Source organism: Sciurus carolinensis, chromosome 13 (assembly GCF_902686445.1).
Source record: "Sciurus carolinensis chromosome 13, mSciCar1.2, whole genome shotgun sequence".
Classification (NCBI taxonomy): Eukaryota; Metazoa; Chordata; class Mammalia; order Rodentia; family Sciuridae; genus Sciurus; species Sciurus carolinensis.
In genome coordinates, this window is record NC_062225.1 from 93,760,815 (window position 1) to 93,778,714 (window position 17,900).

Consider the following 17,900-nt stretch of genomic DNA (forward strand, 5'->3'; position numbering starts at 1 on the left):
TTCTTTTAAATTAAGTGAGACCAACACAAAGAACCCACACCCGGCCAGGGAGCAGACAGAGGTGTCCAGAGGCCAAGGCGTGAGGCTCCTGGGAGTTCAGGACGCGGGTCCTTCTCATGAGCTCAGTGCTGTATGGTCAGGATCTCTCAGTAGCCTCTGGTGTTGTCCATACAAAAATAACATAGGATGAAATTCCCGTTCTCTGTAAAGAGCAGTGTAAAGTTAAAGCAGGGACCACTGACCTGGGGTTTGCTGGGTTCCCCCCATGTGTTGATCCCCTAAAACTGAGAGCAAACCTCTTCACAGCAATAAAGATAATATCATTAAATGACCGTTTTACAGAGATCTGGTCTTTGAACATATGAAGTTTGTTTAGTTACTTGGAAAAATTATGAAGTGGCTGACACATCCTGGTTAAACTAATGAAGCAACATTAGAAGAATAACAATGCCTGATTATCTAGGTATGTCATTCTTCCTTTCTACAGTGCTTTCCCATGAATTATCTCATTTCATGACATATCTTTAAAGGCTGAGATAAGACCTAGAAACAAAGCTAGGAATTATTCTTGCAGTTCTAGGCAGTGGGTCCACTGACCCACTTGGTTGTTTCACTTTGTACAAGTGTCTGTTCGGTGCTTCTCGACCAGCGCTAAGCCGAGGTTACGTTACTTGAACTTGTACCTCAGCAGGGTGCATATTTTGCCAAACCAGTGGTAATTTGATAAAAATTTCTATTGTGCCTAAATGGGCTTACATGAAATCTCAGATTTTGTCCCAAAATGATAGAAACAAATAGAAAAGAAAATCAGTTTTGTTTTCTGTAGAAACCTCGACAAAGCCCCATTAAAACCTGCTGGTTCTTTCTCAGAGTTCAAGATCTCTCCAGGCGCCTATCTCAGCAGGGGCTTCCCAATAGCCTGGCCGCCCAGGCCCGGGCTCCGTCCCTCTGTGGGCTCGGATGAGACCTGGGCAGCCAGGCCCAGGCCGAGGTGTGTCTGGAGATGGCCTGGCCTGCGGCTGACTCCCAGCCCCTCTCCTCCCTCATGGCTTCTCCAAGGACAGAAGGAAAAGAGGGAAAGCAGTGGCGAGCTGCTCTGGAAGATGGGCAGTGCTCATGGCTCCCGTGACCTGAGCACAGCGGACATCTCATCTACGTTGAGTGTTTAAGTTAGACGCTGTTTTCATGGCTCAGGGGAAAGGAGCAGATGAGCTCACTGGAGGTATTCTTGGATCTGGCATCCAGGGCCCTGTGTTCCCCAGGGGCCCGAGGCGCAGCAGGCATCTCGCTGACCTCAAGCCTCACCGTCCCTCACCAGCTCCCTGCTAAGGTGGGATCTTCCTTTCAAACCACCCTACCCCTCAGGGGAGGGCCTGGCTCCTCAGTTGGCCCCTCTCTAAAGTATAAACAGACCTGAGACCACCTGTCCCTGAGTCCTTGAGCTCAGATGAAACCTCGTCCCCCTAGGACAGCATCCTGTGACTGTTCCAGAATGTTGCTACTTAACATCACTATGCATTTTCAAAAGTTCACTTTACACTAAGGAGCGGCCCATTTGAGGTAGTAATAATGACGGTTTACCACCCACCCGCCTGCCCTCCTACCCCAGACGCTGCAGAGTGGCCAGTCTGTTGCTCTCCTTCCTTCACAGCGAGGTGAGGGCCCTGGACTCGGGCACCATGTCTCTTCCCACGTAAGCTAATGAGACTCAAGGATGGAGCACACATACACAGGGAATAAGCAGAAGAACAAGGCGTTGAACACCAGATGCCTGAAGCCAGCCCCCCATGAAATGTGAGGTGCCACCCAGGGCTCTCTGGGAAGGACAACAAGGAAGTGAGTGGTGGAGGTGGATCCAAGGGCCCTGGGCAGCTCCACGTCACAGGGGAAGATCACATAATGTCCGCGCCTCCTGCTCCACGTGAGATTAAGGTCAGTAATGGAAGGCAGCACCGTGTGGTGGATTATGCTCAGGCAGGCCTGGTTAAAGCCTAATCCGGGCACACTAGTTTGGATAAGTCTGACTGCAGGGATAGTGCAGGGGTTGTTCTGGGCAAAAATGAGATACAGCATAGTCGTCCTAGTTGGTGTCCAGCATGGAGTGGACCCAGTGAGTGAGGGGTCTTTATACACAGAGTTGCTTTCATCTGACGAGGTCTGTGTTACACACAGGGCTTAGAAAGGCCTCTGGCTGATGCCTACGCACTCCCAAGACAGACTTCACCCTCATGGCCAGCAGGTCCCTCAAGCCAGCCAGGAGCTTCAAGGGTCCGGTAGGCAGCAAGCTCCCTCCCACAGAGACACCTTCCTTAGATGCTGGAGATGTTTGTGGTTATAGTGCAGATGGATTTTTAAAAACTTACTGATAATAGAAGTCCAGCTGGATATTCTCTGGAGAAAAGCTATCCTGTGGTACAGCTATGAATTTGGCCAGTATTTCCTTTTTAGATCTGCAATCAATGCCTCATTAATTTCAAGTGCCACCACCAATTAATTTTAATTTTCCTGACTATTGGGTTAATAAATCTTAATTAATCCAAATATTATTCAGCAAAGCAGTTCTCACAACAGGTGGCAAGTGGGCTTCAGGCCCTGGGGTGAGGAACCTAAGGGTCAGGAAGGGCTTCCCAATCCCCAGGGTCTCCACACCTCCGAGGGAGCAGCCTTTCCAGCCTGCCACCTGCACCTGCCCTGCCCGCTAGCTCCTGGCCCTAACCACTGACCCCTCCTGCCCCAGGTCTGCCCCACTCATGCCCCACCTTGCTGGGCCTGTTCTCAGCATTCCTGGTGCACACGCCACCAGCCTCGTGCCCTGGCCTCTGCTGCCTCCCTTGCCCCTTCCTGCTCGGGCCCTTTTCTTCTAGGCCCACATCAGAGGCTGGCTTGTTGGAGATCGTCTCTTTCTCACCAAAATCCGCCCGGAGCATAGTCTTCCTTGCTCACCCCTCTGGCCTCAGCCCTGGCCTCCCACCTCCATAACCCATGGAGGACTGAGGCGCTCCCTGAGTTTCCAGGCTCCAAATCCTGCAGACAACCTTCAGTCGGTCTCCACGGGCCTCCAGAATGCATCTGCCATACTGACCCTGTTTTCAAGAGGTTTCCTCCTCCTCCTCTTCCTCCTTCATTTCCCCTTCGTCCTCTGTCCACCTCTTACTCCCTGGTGGCTGGGTGTGGACACATAGGTCCTGGCTGTGCCCCGTCCACTTTTGCTGACTAAGCCACCTCCCAGTTTGGGGGACTCTGCACCGAGTGGCACTCGGCCAGCTCCGGGTCTCAGGCCACATGTGGCTCTGCTCACCTTCCTTCCCATCCTGCTCTGACTCCCGGGCTCACTGAGCAAGACTGTGGTCTCCTCCACAGGCTGCCGCTCCCCGGGCTCAGCCTTCAGCACTGGACTCCGGGCGGGTCTGTCCCCATTCCCCTGACCTTCTGCTGTCCACTCCAGAGCACTTCTGCCCATGCAGCCTCAGTCCTGCCACGCACACCTGGACGCCCTCGTCTCAGGCCAGGGCGGCCTCTCACGCCAGCGTCCCTGGGCTCCGGCCCTCGTTCTCTGCTTTGCTTCTCTAGTAGCCTGAATGCCGCCCTTCTGCTCAGAGTAGACGGAGGCCTCACGCTGGAAGGGAGCCTTTATGCACATCCACCAGGTCCCCAGCAGGCTTGGCCCCGGGAGCCGGTGCCACAGGCCCCGACCTGGCGCCGTGGCTGCCTTTGCTGTCTCCACCTGGACCAGCAGCTCCCAGGTGCTCTCCACTCCGTCCCGGGTCCCTCCCCGTAGAGCAGGAGGCCACCCTCCGACTGGCTGGGCACACATCGCAGGTCCCATACGCCACCTCCCATGGTGGTTCTTGCTTCTCTTCAGTGCCAGACTCTGGTCTTCTTGAGGACAGGAGGGCTCCCCCTTCCAGCTCGGCCCCTGGCGTCCACAGGCCAGCCATGGTTCCCCCGGCACTGAAAGAACTCCAAGTGTGGACTCAGAGGGAAGCTCCCCGCCCTGCCCTTCTCCTCCCGAGCAAGTCCCTTCCTGAGGGTTGAGGTGGAGGTGCTATCTCCTCCTCCTGTGCTACACACCAGGCACCGTCTCTTGGGGTCCAACACTGGTAAGAGCCAAGCACACTCTCAGGTCCACAGCTCCACAGGAGCTCAGTTCCCTGCCCCACAGAAGTGCAGGTGCCGAGCGTCACGTGAGACCTGAAGCTCCCAGATGGTCCTTCCTCCTGTTATGTCTGCAGGGAGGTTTCCGTGAGATGTCTGGGTGCAGACGGCAAGTTATTACTCTCGACTCACCTACTCTGTGCACAAGTGCACGTGGGCACCAGTTGGGCTTGCTCAGCATGACCTTCCTCGAGGACCCCTCCCCGCCCTTCCCCTTGGACCACAGAGTTCTGCCCCTCTTCTGGGACCCCGCCTTTCAGGACCCGCCTTCCTGCGTGAGCGTCCTCCACACTGGCTTCCTCCTTGAGTCCAGGGCACTTTCTCCAGTCACAAGCCTGGCTGTGTCTGTGGGGTCTCTGAGGGGTTGGACCATGAGGATGAGGCTGTGGGGACTCCGAGCTGTGGACAGACGCCTTGCTACTGTTGGTTAGTGTCCAAGGAAATGCTCATCCTCAGAAGCTGCGATGTGATTTTGAGTAAAGTGCTAGTTATTTCAAAGCTGGCAAAAGAGACCAACATGGACGTTTCGTTTTCCTGCTAATATTAGTAGTGACATGCTTGGAAGCTTGTCGGAAGGCGGAGGCGGAGCGAGCTCTGCCCGCGTGGAGATGCGGGTCCTGTGGACACCTCCTCTCTTACGGAGGGTGGACTGAAGCAGGGCTGCCTCGGGGCCCTCCGTGTCTTCTGCCACTGGCCTTCCAGTGCCTCCTGAAGGTGTGGGCTGTGCTACGCGCTCTCCATCCACTCAGCACCTCCGCAGGGGAGCACGGTGGGCCAGAGAGAGGAGATGCCCTCTGCTAGCGGATCCTGGGGTGTGAATGTGGCTTCCCACCACTGTTGACAATGCAGAGGTGGAGTCAGTGGCGGCAGGTGCTGGAGCTGGACCTGAGCAGCTGTGGCCCAGAGGAGGGATGAGGCCAAGGGAAGGCAAGCAGCGGCCCAGAGGTGCTGAAGGGCAGGTGGGGCTTCGGCGTGGGGCTTCGGCGTGGGGACCCGGGGTGCAGCATGCCGTGGGCTCCCTTCTGAGCTCCTCTGAGAACAGCCGGGTGGTCTTGGTTGAGAACACACCCTCAGGCCTCTGTTGGTCTTGTGTGGGTGGGAGCAGCAGCCCCCCGCAGGTCGTAGAGGGATGGAATGCGGTGCCGTGTGAAGACCCCACAGGCCGGGTGGGGTGTGAGTGGTGGTGGAGGCGTTTCCTCCCTCCTCCCCAGAGAGGAGGAGGTGGGCCTGGCAATCTCAAGGACCCATGGCTGTGCAGGGAAAGGAGGCACACTCAGAGCCCGGTGGGCGTCCGAGCACCCGGCCAAGGGGCCTGCGGAGGTTTCACTCTGCTGGCCGGCAGGGCGGTCCTGCGGGGAAATGTGCAGTGACGCCCCCTGCCAGGCTGCCAGGTCCCGCGCAGTCCTGCACTCATTACTCCTGGCCCTGCTTTAAAAAGACCCTCCCCAAAGTCCTGGGAGCCCCCCAGCCTCTCCAGTGGAGTTTCAGCAACGCTGTCTGCCATCAGATTTCCTCTGACATGGGGTGACTTTCTTACATCACAACTAAATGAAACATCACAATATGATTCTTTTATTTCTTTTTATGTTTCATTGAAGAGGGAAAATTAATTTTGGTTACTTAATTTTATCTTCACCTGTATAAGATCCTCCCTATGCCAAAAAGGCACAATTTTTATATATTTTCCACTTTGAGATTGAGTGTCATAACATACTTTAGAATTGATAGTAATAAAAGATTTGGAATCTCCCCTCTCAGATAATAACTGTGAGACTCAAGTAAGATAATGTTTAGGAGGAAACATTCATTTCAAAAACTGTTAGATAATTATAAAATGTAATTATCAATAAATAAAAGAGAAATGTCACATTGATTTATATGGCAAATAAACGTGAAAAATGTTGACCTTGTGACATGCTAGGCAAAATAGCAAATGACTTCATTGTTCTAAAAGGTGCAAATACCCAGAACTTCTCTGATTCCCTGTCTCAAATCCTATTAATAGTTATTCAGTCATGATTGCTCTCCCACTAATTCACTAGTTGCCATTATTTTAAGACAAAAAGCAAAGGGTAAAGGAAAATACAAGTGGACTTTATTCAACTTGAAATAGTCTATGTTTAACAAATATGTGTCTTCATGAAAAAAGATTTTCTGTGTCCAGGAACATAACTGGGAAACAAAGGGAGAAAAAAGAGCAAAAAAGGAAAGGAGGAGAAAAGGAGGGAGGAAAGAAAGGAGGAAGGAGGGGGAAGGAAGAAAGAAGGAAGAAAAGAAGGAAGGAGGGAGGGAGGAAGGAAGGAGGAAAGAGAGGAAGGAGGAAAGAGAGGAAGGAGGAAATAGAGGGAGGAAGGAGGCAGGGGAGCAAGCAGGTGCAGAAGGTTGTGGGACAGCTGCCTTCTGTGACCGTTTCCCTCCTGGACATGGCGCCCCAGGACCTGCTTCTTCACTGCCTGTGGATGCAGCTTGCCACCCTGACCCCTCTCTCTGGACCCTGGGGGAGCAAGCTCGGCAGGTCACGGCATGGGCACAGAGCCGTCTTGGATGCCCCACGTGTGAGGGATGCATGGCGAAGGTCCTGCTGTGCAGACGCAGGGTGCCTAAGCTCTGGAGCTTACCCAGGTTCCCGGGAAGCCTGCTCTGGGAGGCCTGCCTGGCCTTGTGACTCCGGTGCCATCCCCGCTCACCCGCTCGCCTCTGTGGACTGCCTGATGCCATGCTCTGCAGACCCCAGCAGCAGTGCCCAAGAGGCTTCCCTGGCCCCTAATTCTGGGCTGCGTGGCCCTAGCTCCTCAGGGGGGCATTGCCTGGGGACACAAGCAGGCCCTGCTTGCCCAAGCCGCTCTCCACGCCCGCGGAGAGGAAGTCGTCCCTGGCTGTCCCTGCCACACTCCTACCGACCTCTTCAGGTACCAGGCGAGGTGGCGAGCTGGCCCCGGGAGGATGAGGGGTGTGTGCCCCTCCGCAGTCCACAGCCTGCCCCCCACAGCCTTCTCTGTCTGGCTCTGGAAGCTGCAGGTTCAGCTGGACTTTAAAGTCTGGGAAAGTGAAAGCAAATTATTAAAATACAAAATTGGAAATCCTGGTAACCGGGAGCCAGGGAGCCAGATGGACCTGTGTCTTGGAGTGACAGCGAGCTGCTGTCTGGTGTGGGGCCTCCCAGGTGGACACAGCGCGTGCCACGCGCCCCAGCTGTCCTTGTCTGCAGCAGACGCCTGCCTTCCTGGCCGTCGGCTGTTGCCTAGGCCCTCCCAGCAGGTCGGCAGCTTGTGCACACGCTGTCAGCCTCCGAGCCCGTCGCTGCCCCCGCCTGCAGCGGGGGGACTCAGGCCCCGTTGGAGGAACTTTTAAGGCCAGAGATTGACATTTCAACGGCAAACTCCACGACTAAGGCCGGAGCAGAGAGTTTGCTTGAGGTTCCTCTGACACATTTACCCTTCGGATCCCAGGAGACAAGCCATGCTGGCGACCCCGTGGCGCCTGACGGGAACCACAGCCCTCCTGCCAGTCCTCTGTCCTCCTTGACTGCCTGAGTGAACCCCACAACATGTCTGCCTGGCCTGGGAGCCCATGTCCCCTCTGCAAGGGTGACCGAGTGCCAGTGCTCCCACACTCAGTCTTCCTGCTTTCTGTGGGCCCAGCTCGAGCGTGGACTCGAAGGTGCCCAGGCTGAAGGGCAGGAGGGCTCCATCGTTCATTCCTAGGAACGGCTTTTGCACCAGAGCAGCGTTTGGCCATGGAGCGCTGGTCTCCAGAACACTCTGAGGACTGGAAGGCAGGCGTCTTTCCAAGGCCGGCCGCAGCCTGGCCAGAGCTCCGGGTGGCCTTGAATACTGATAACACAGCAGCCCAGGCCCGGGAGCCAGCACTGAGAGATGCCCTCCCAAGTCACCGCCAGCCAGGGGCCAATTTTAGATGGGAAGCAGCAGCAGTGCAGACCTCTCCTCCTGCTAAGTAACCGTTATAGACCTAGATCCAGGGATGGTGGCAGCGGAGGACGTTCAAGGTCACATCAGGCGCTGTCAGAATGCTGCAGCAGAAGGACCAGAGCTGGAGCATTACCAAGTTATTGCACACCCAACCTGGTCCATGTTTAAGTGGGGCATCAGGCAGCTATTCCCCTAGGGAAGTCACAGCAAGAACACCGGAAGCAGGCATGGGAACGAGGAGATGCTATCGCTGAAGGTGCTCTTGCTGATTCTGGAATGACGTTTCTTCTTCCTAAATCCCAGCAATTGCCCCCAAGCAACCTGAGTTTCCTGTGGACACGGGACAGCTCTCTGGCATTTCCTGCTTGTGGCCATGGGTGGCTGAGAGGTGGACCCAGGAGCTGGGTTGGGTTGTGTGTGCTGGCCGAGCCCACCGTACCTGTCTCCCATACCGCTCTGCCCGATGGCCCACCGTGGTGTCGTGTGCTCGCACAGAGGCCAGGTCTTCTCTGTGCAACAAAGGCCGCACGGCTCTGTCCTTGGTTCTTAGAGGAGGAAGGTGCGTTTCTCCTGAGCGATGTGCGACGGCGCACACAGGTGTTTGGAAACGCAGAGGCCCTACCCTATTCTGCTCGACCCGTGTTTACTGACGTGCCTCTCGTGAGTGGCAGAGTGGGCGTGAGGACGTCTCAGAGGCCGCCAAGCTCCAGACAATGGATCCCAAATCGAGTTTTGTTAAGGTGGAAAGACAGGGGCTGGGGAGATAGCTCAGCTGGTAGAGTGCCTGCCTCACAAGCACAAGGCCCGGGTTCGATCCCCAGCACTGCAAAAAAAAAAGATGGACAGACACTCACAGATGGTGCGAGTCACCAGCATCTGCACGGGACCCGTGTGCCACCTGGCTTCCTGGCTTCCACAGGGAAGGAGGGGCTCACCCGGTCCAAAGCCACCAGGGGCATCCCGTGCCCACTTCCACGTTAAGCCACACCTACTCATGTAACCAGCACATTTGCCAAAACCTGTATTAAGTTCTATACATTTGTAACAAATCACCCAATTTTTAAAAATCTGCCCCAAACTCCTGTGTTAGATCTGCCTTTCTGGAAGTGGATGAGTGCATAGTTTGTGTGCGAGCGTGTGTTTGTGACTGTGTGAGCATATGCATGTCAGTGTCAGTGTGTATGTGTGTTTGAGTGAGAACATATGAGCATTGTGTGTGAAGGTGTGGGGGGGGCATGTGTGCGTGTGTGAGAACATATGAGCATTGTGTGTGAGAGTGTGTGAGCATGTGTGTGCATACCCTGTGTGTGAGCACCTGTGTGTCAGTGTGTGTATGCGTGCTTGTGTATGTGAGAACATATGAGCATTGTGTGAGAGTGTGTGAGCATGTGTGTGCGTACCTGTGTGAGCGTGAGAGCACGTGTGCATGTGTGCTTGCTCTGGTGCACTCCACACGTCTCTTTCCCCTTTTCCTGGTCGCCTCTCCCCTTTCCATGTTGATGGTGTGCCAAAGCCCCCTCTCCTGATGAGGTCTGACCCTCTGGGGAACTTTCTGATCCCGCCAGTGGTCAGGTTGCAGCAACTACAGAGCCACAGGAGGTGGAGAGAGGGCAGAGCTGTCTGTTAGGTGTCTTCTGTTCGCGGTGCCACCCAGGTCTCCTGCTGGGACGGGCTGCTGGGAACAGCCGGGGTTGTGACCCACGGGCACGGGACGTCCGTGACCCACGTGGCCGCCAGGGGCTGAGCTTCCTTTGTCCCAGGAGGCAGTGAGGGAGCGTCAGAGCCGCGGCCCAGCGGCTTCAGGCACGCACGCTTCCGTCGCCAGCCGGGCGGGAAGGCAGCCCTGTGACCCGCCATCAGAAGACTCTGGGTAGTCAGAGGAGGGCTGCAGGACTAGCCGCACAACCAGGTGCGACTCCTGGTGGTGTTTTCAGGCTTGCTTGGCAGAGGAGCATGGCGGGCCGTGGAGCCCCGCCTCAGCTGCCCCGGCAGGACGCCGGCTGTCCTGTGAGCCGGGGAACGCCTCGGCTTCGCGTGCACTGGCCCTTTGGTCCTGGCGGATCACGGGAGTGGGCACGTGGACAGGAGGCGTCGCTGGCCTCCCCGCCCATGCACTGACAAGTCAGCCAGAGGCCAGGGCGGAGGTGGAGGTGCAGATGGGTCCCTGCGCGCCGGAGCACCTGGCCTCGGCTGCCACCCCAGCCTGCCTTCCTTCTCCTCTCTGGTCACGTTGTGGGGCCACCGCTGTGGAGCTCAGGCCACGTTTCCATCAGATCTCACTCATGTTTCCAGCTCACGACTGACCACACAAGTGACCCCACAAGGAGCAGCGGTGTGGGGTGAGTGAGGGGCCCTCTGGGGTTGTGGGCCACACGGAAATGGGCTTCACCCCACCAGATTCGAAAGCTTGTCCCGCCAGCCAGTGGGCAGGAAGATGGGAGGCAGACCCAAAATCCAGCAGAGAGCCGCCCCGCACGATGGCCCCATGCGGGCCCTGGGCGAGGACCGCGTGCTGGGCTTGTTGAGGGGGAAGGGGCCGGGGAAGCCTCTTCTGGCCGGCTCTGTCTCAGGCCTCAGCTGGCCCACAGGCATGAATGCCCAGGGGAGATCCAGCCAGCACAGGCCCATGGCCGAGGCAGCCTGCCCAAAGCGGCCTCTGGCTGGGCCCTCCAGGCACACACGCTGTGCACACCTGCCCCCTCCGGTCTCTCCCCAGCCGCACCCGGTCGTCCTAACAGCCCAGCATGCACCAGGGGGACAGTCTCTCACAGGCGCCTGGGTAGGAGTGACGAGGTTCCCAGCCCTCGGAGAGGCTCAAGAACTGTGGGAGGAGCGACGGGTCCAGGAGCCCATGCGTGATGGGCGGAGGACGGGACAGGGAGGGGCGGGCAGAGGCAGCTGGGAAGCTCTCCTGGAAGTTGCCAGGGTTTTCCTCGGCTTGCTCACAGGCCAGCTTTCCTGGAGGGGGACCGTGACAGGGTGCCCTGATGTGCAGGTTCCCTGCCCTCGAGGGAGCTGCTGGCCCTTCTGCCCGCCCTACAAAGAGTGGGCTCCCCCGCCCTGGTGCTTCCCGCGTGACCCACACGTGCTCTGCTCATGATGGGGGACAGCCGAGTGGACACTGCTGGAGTGTCCTGCGGCACATGATTAAGTGGCCATGGTTGAGCAGATGAGTTCCATCTCATCGTCTGCAAAGGTAATGCTGCATCTAAGATACGTGCCTGTTAGAAAGGGTGAGGATAAAGTCATGTTGAAAGACCGTAGCAAGTGCCAGGGGCAGAGGCTCATGCCGGTCACCCGGTGGCCTGCAGGCTGAGGCAGGAGGGTGGCAAGTTCCAGGCCAGCCTTGGCAGCTTAGCAAGACTCTAAGTGACCTGGTGAGGCCCTGTCTCAAAGCAGAAAGGGCTGGCGGTGTGGCTCAGTGGCAGAGCACCCTGGGTTCAGTTCCAACACCCCCTAAAAGAAAGACGTCGGGGGAGGAATACAGGTGAGGCCGGCAGCCCTCTGGTGGCCGCGTGTCTGGCTCCGAGGAGCTCAGGGGCGTGGCTCCTCAGGACGGCTGGTCACGGCACAGGCAGAAGGCCCACTAGGAAGGGCCCCAGAACAACAGGCAGTCAGCCAGAAGCAGGCCAGTGATGTCATTTTGTGTCGTGTGCAAAGAAAGCTTAAGCATGGTAATAATTTTAATCCTTCATAAAAAGTAGACAAAAACTTCCTTTCTTAAAGGGAAAATGGCATTTCCTTAATTGGAAAGAAAACGTGAAATTTTGCAGGGGGCATGGGCAGAATTTCACAAGAGCCTGTGAAGATATGCCTGAGGTTCTCATTATCACTTTTTAAATTCCCAAAATTCAGTCCCTCAGATAAACCCTCCTGCCAAAAGCTTCTTCAGTGCTTTCAGCTTCTCTTACCTCAGGCGGAGGCCCCGGGCTCAGGTCTGCCCGGCTGACAGACGCCTCCCAGCGTTCGACGGGGCTCCCCTTCCTGGGGCCCAGCACTCAGCTTGCCCAGCCAGCACCACCAGAGTGACCTTGCTACTCGTGATTCAAACACATCCTGACTTCTGTGTTTGTGTCATGACAAAAATTCTTATTGGCCCAGGATATTTTTAAAAGAGGATTTGGCGTGGGCTCCCCCTCCTCCCGAGGTGCGAGGTTTCACCGCACCTCTCCTGCTGGGTGGCTTGGCAGTAGAGGCCAACAGCAAGGGAAGAATATCCCAGGAGAACCCAGGCCAAGGCTCCTGACTTCTGAAGTGGATCCCTTTATCTGTGGGGATAAAATATGGAAGTGGGTGTGTGTCCTCCGGAATGGCTTAAAAAGGCAGGGGCCGGGTCCCAGCATCTTACAAAAGAGCTGCTGAAGCCACAGCAGCTCCCAAGCAGACAGTCGCCATTAACAAGCGAACATTTGTACACATGAAAAATATCCATGATTTTGAACATGAAGACAAGTTATAAAGAGCTTATTGACACGTGTGATCACATTTTTACCCTAATATGTACTTTCATGTCTATGTGCGTGTGTGTGACAAAGAGAGGAGTGGGGGGGTCATAAAATAGGGAGGCTGGTTCATGAACCCTGGTTTCTGTACGGTTCCCTACACTCCTCACAGTGCTTGAGCATCCGGCACCAGGCTCCTTGCTCACACTGAACACCGGAAGCATTGGAATTGGCACAGGTTTCTCTGAGATGGTTTGAAAGGAACCAGAAGTTCTATGAATTTTTAACTTTTAGAAACTTATTTGGTAATCAATTCTAACATGGAATTGTGTGATTCTGAACAATGAAAAAATTGATCCATAACCTTTCTTTAAACTAAGCAGAAAAGAACAAACGTCCCCGAAGAATACCACAAGTGTATTGTTTAATGGCTTTTTTGCAACCGAATTAATCTGCCTTTCAAAATTTCTTAATTTGAGCTTGTGTTAAATTTTGAGATTTCTGATGGCACATTGTCCAAGCATGTATCCAACCCAGGTTGGACTATCGTACATCTAGCTGTGCTGCTGGGCAACCTCCGTGGAGCTTCTTTCTGTTTCTGAAGTCCTTACAGGCTTCTCTTAAGTTAGCATATCTCTGCATATGTGCACACTGCACCAGATGATCAGAAACCGGGACGACACAGCAGTGCCATTCATTTCTGCAGTAAGAGGTCCGTCTTTATTCAGCGTATAGGATATTTCATGGTGTACTTTACAATTTGCACTATGCGGTAAAAACGTCACTCTTAAAAAACAAGACAAACAAAAACAAAAATAGACCAACAACCTGAAGAAATACAGACACATTTCCCGTCCTTGAGAAGATGAGTGACCTCCATCGAGGAAGGACGGTGTCCTGGTCACAGCGACGGGAGGGGAGCAGCCTCTCCCCGCTTGCTGATCTGCCTGGTCTTGGTCTTTAGCAGCACAGTGGAAATGAGCACTCACCTGTGAGGACGCGGGCCCTCCCACCTGACCTGGCCTGTCCTTGCAGCTTACTGGCATCTTCTTCCTGGAGGCTGAAGCTTAAATGACGAAAGTGGACTTTCAGGGCTGCAGCCGGGCCTTCGCCCAGCAGGTGGAGTGCGGAGGGTCTGAGTTGCCTGGATCAGGGCGAGCCCCTTCTGCATTCTGCGGGGGTCCCTGGAGCCCTGCCTCTGGGTGGACCACCGCTCAGTGCCCACCCAGGTCTGGTGCCACCTACAGTCGCTGCTATGTCTCCTCCTCGGTGACAAAGAGGCTGTGCTGGGTGTGGGGACTGCCAGGTGGCCCACAGCAGGAAAGCGGCATGTCCCCGCCGCCCAGGTGCGTCTGCAGGGGCGCTGAAGAGCAGGCCTGGGTCTAGCAGACCTGGGGACAAAGCAGTGATTTGTTTGGGTCCTGAAGAACACCTAAATGGTAAAAATTAAATAGATTTATTAAGAATGAAGATTTCATAACCAAAATGAATAGAGAAAGAGTACATATTGATTTTAAACCAACAAAGAAATTGGGTTAAACCCGCGGCTAAGACCCTCCTGACGGACTTGCTGGGTCCCCGTGAGGGAGGAGGGAGGGAATGATCCCTCATCTCTGCTTCTCAGCAACTGCAGCTGACAGAGGGAGAGGCAGTGCCTGTCAGGAGGTCCTGAGCCTTGCTGGGAGGACGTTTAGTAGTTTCCTGGGTTTCGGGCCCCACCTTGCTGAGGAGAAAGAACTAAAATTCCTCGCTCCCCTGACAGGTTCACTATTTCTAACCACGAGGCTCCTGCAGCCAGGAAGCTTCTTCTGAAAGCATCCCCGCAGGCATAGAGCAGGGAGCCGGGCTCCCTGGAGCAGAGAGACACCTGCCTCCCTCGTGGTGAATAATCCCTCTTCCAGCACAATTGCAGGTTGAGGGCCCTGGAAGGAGAGAGAGCAATGAGCTCAGAGGCAGGGCTTCCCTGCTCCCCTGGGAAGTGCATTTGAGGGTCTAGGCCGGAGGGGTTGAGTCTTGGCAGATGGTGGCAGCGTGGGTGGCTCTGGGTGCTGCCTGGGGTAGTGGGGGTTACACACGAGAGGCCACCCATGCGGAGACGCTTGAGAGCGGGCAATCTGATGGTGGCTAGGATTAATGAGCCGGCTGACCCAAAAGGCCAGCACAAGGACTGGTCCTGCACATCACAGTGCTCTCGGCTGTCTGGACGGGGCATTAGGAAGGGCGCCAGGCAGTGGGGAAGCAAGGGGCACTTTCTAAAGAAACTGGATTTTCATTCTAGAGCACAGGTGAATATTGTACTGCGAAATTTTAAGAGCCTGTTTGCGTGACCTTCACTTATTTTTGATCCTAATGCATCTGTCTGTCTGTATGACCAGGGCCTTTGGATGTGTCCCTGAGTACCTGTGCACAGGGAGTCAGGAGGGGCTCTGGGAAGTGAGGAAACCCAGCCTCAGGTCTGGCGCCCTGTATGCGTGGGGGCCTCTTCCAGCTGGTGATTACCAGCCAGCCTCTGAGTCAGGCTAGCATCCAGGGACCTCTCAGGAAGCAGGAAGCGCATTGTGATTGGCAGGCTCTGAAAAAGTTCATGGGCTCCGCCCTTTTAAGATTAAATGTGCACGGATGTGAACGGAAGGACCCTGCTCTGGGCTTAGAGACTGCGTCTGTGCGCGTGTCGGGCTGCTGTGAGCAGATTAATTTCTGTGGGATCTGACCTCCCACCGTGCAAAATGACTAGAGCTGAGCCAACAGCACACACACCCTCGAAGGCCATGGAAGGGACACTCCATGTTTTAATCACATCTGTTTTCCTCTCCGTGCCGGCTCACCACCTCAGGGTGCGCCTGATCCTGCAAGTCCCCTCCGCCATGCTGAGTGCAGCTGGGCTGGACGCAGCCTCTGAGCAGGAGCTCACTGCCTGCTGAGCCACCCAGACGTCACGGCAGGCCCACTACATGTGGGTGCACTACAGCCACTGAACATTCAGGACATACCACCCCTGGGTGTGACTTCTGTCCCCAGAAAGGGACAGCATGCATAGGAGGACACTGGGCACAGGGAGGGCTTCTGCTTCTGGTGACATTTTTCAGAAATTAGTGATGGACAGTAAGCACAGAGAAAGGAAGTTCCGGTCAAGAAGAGGGCTGAGTTTCTAAGCACAGGCAAGTGGACTGGTCTAGGACCGAGTTACCAAGAAGCCACTGACGCTCCCCAGGCAGGGAGCCCTTCTGCCCATGGCAGGTGCCCTGGAAGGCTCTGCCCTTCAGCACACGTAGCTCTGGGGACTCAGGCTTCAGACGTTACACAGACTGACCCTGTGCAGACCTGTGGTCTCTGACAACTTTCTGAAGAGTCGGCTGCAGAATCAGAGGCCCTGCACCTTCTGCAGAGTGTGCGGTGTCCAGAGAGCTGTTCTCAGGGCAGGATGCCTGGGCACCTGTGGCAGGTCCTGCCTCAGGAAGAGCCGCGGGAAGCACCACCGTGCAGTCAGCTCTCACGACCAGGCTTCACAAGCCCTCCAGTCGCTGCGTTATCAGTGTGTCAGCCTGTGCTGCCGACACTGTCCGTCCTCTGCCCCCCTCGTCTCAGCTATGGGCCAGGCTTCTAGCCTCCCGTTTAGTAAGGAGTATGCTGTCACCTCTGTGTCCAGGTGCCCAGAGGCCAGGGCTGGGCACCACATTTACAAATCTAGACAGTGAATAAGTGTCCATGTAGACCCCTCACCAGTAAAAACCATCTTTCATAAAATCAGTTCTAAAAATATGAAATGGCAACTGCCCTGAACTGTGGCTACCTGGGCTGCTCTGCCTGCTGGGACCCATGAGCTCGCTTTGTGCCCTGGCTCCCTCCTCATGGTCTGCTCCTTCTCCGTGCCTGTATGAAAGTTCACGTGGGAGACAATGCAGGCAGGTTCAGAGGAGAAATGTTGGGTGGTAAGTCTTAACCCAATCAGCGAATTAATCCCAGGTGGGATTAATTGAAGTGGGGTGTGGCTGGAGGAGGTGGGAATTGGGGGTATGGCTATGGGGTATATATTTTGCATCTGGAAAGTGGAGACTCTCGCTCTGCTTCCTGATCACTTGATGTAAGCTACTTCCCTCCACCACCTCTCCTGCCATGATGTTCAGCCTCACCTGGAGTCCGAGGAATGGAGCTGGCCTTCTGTGGCCTGAGGACTAAGACCCTCAACCCTGAAATAAACCCTTCCTCCCTTACAGTAGTGCTGGTCGGGTCATTTAGCTGAAAATGAAATGAAATGAAATGAAATGAAATGAAAAGGCTGACTAAGACAGTGTCCCTGGGCACTGGGGGCATCTTCTCCTCCACTGGGTGGCTGGAGACCTGGCCTTGGAGGCCCGCTCTCTGCTTACCTTCCCTGAGCCCCCTGTGAACTGCCCTGTGAACTGCGGCCTGCAGGGTGGACCATCACTGTCTGGTGTCAGGGGTCAGCGTACTGTCAGTGTCTAAATGTTTTCATGTTTGAGGAGAGGAGGACCCAGAGTAGCCCCGCCCAGTAGCCAACTGTGATAGTGACCATCTCATGTCTGGCTATGAAATTCCATCACAGCACAAATCACACTTCTGGGAGCTTCAGAAAATACAGAGACAAGGATACATTTTCCTGTAAATACTGAACTCTCCCTTTCAGCATCTCTGAGGTTGAAATTCCTGATTGGTATATAAGCATATTCGTGAAAAAGATTTAAATTTGAGTTCCATGCCTGAATCTCTTTCTGAAACTTCGTAAATGGGACCATAATAAATGAAGAAAGAAAGCCCAGAGAGAGCTCATGTGACTGGCTCGTTCCCCGCAAAAACTCCAGTCTGCCCACTAAGGCACCTACGTGGCCAAGAACGTTTCCTCTTGTGAAAAGGCGATTGCGCTGCACAGCTCTCCTCTGCAACCTCCTTCTCACCTCGTGTGTGGGGTTGGCTCTCTGGTCACAGTGGATTAGGTGTCTGTGTTTTCAATAGCAACAGGATGGCGCACGGCGGCTCTGGACCTTGTTCTCTTCCTTGTTAGACTTTTAGGTTGATCCCAGGGCGCTGCTTTTCCGCCTGCTGCTGAAGCAGACCTGCAAGTCTGGGGGCCTGGACAGCTGGACCTTCCTGCTTGTGGGAGGATTTCTGGGCCTCGGGGTGCGGTGCCACTGGGCATCGGGATGGGACACCATTCAGAACCTCAGGTGTCTGAGAACAGTAGCAATTCAGCCTTTAAGCAGCAGCTGTTCACTGTCAATGTTTAGAACTTTTGCCAGTTTCGTCGGTGAAACTGTTATGTTGTTTTAATATGAATTTCTCTGAATCCTAATAACCCTGGGCATCTGCTATGAGACTCCAGCTGTTTTTAACTCTACTTCTGGAACCTGCCACTACT

At 55.0% G+C, this 17,900-nt stretch overlaps 1 protein-coding gene across 18 annotated transcripts in view; it reads left to right on the top strand.

Annotated features, from left to right (window-relative positions):
* Nucleotides 1-17,900, top strand: part of Myt1l (myelin transcription factor 1 like) — a 371,913-nt gene that overhangs the window by 126,500 nt on the left and 227,513 nt on the right. The gene's annotated exons all lie outside the window — the stretch shown is intronic.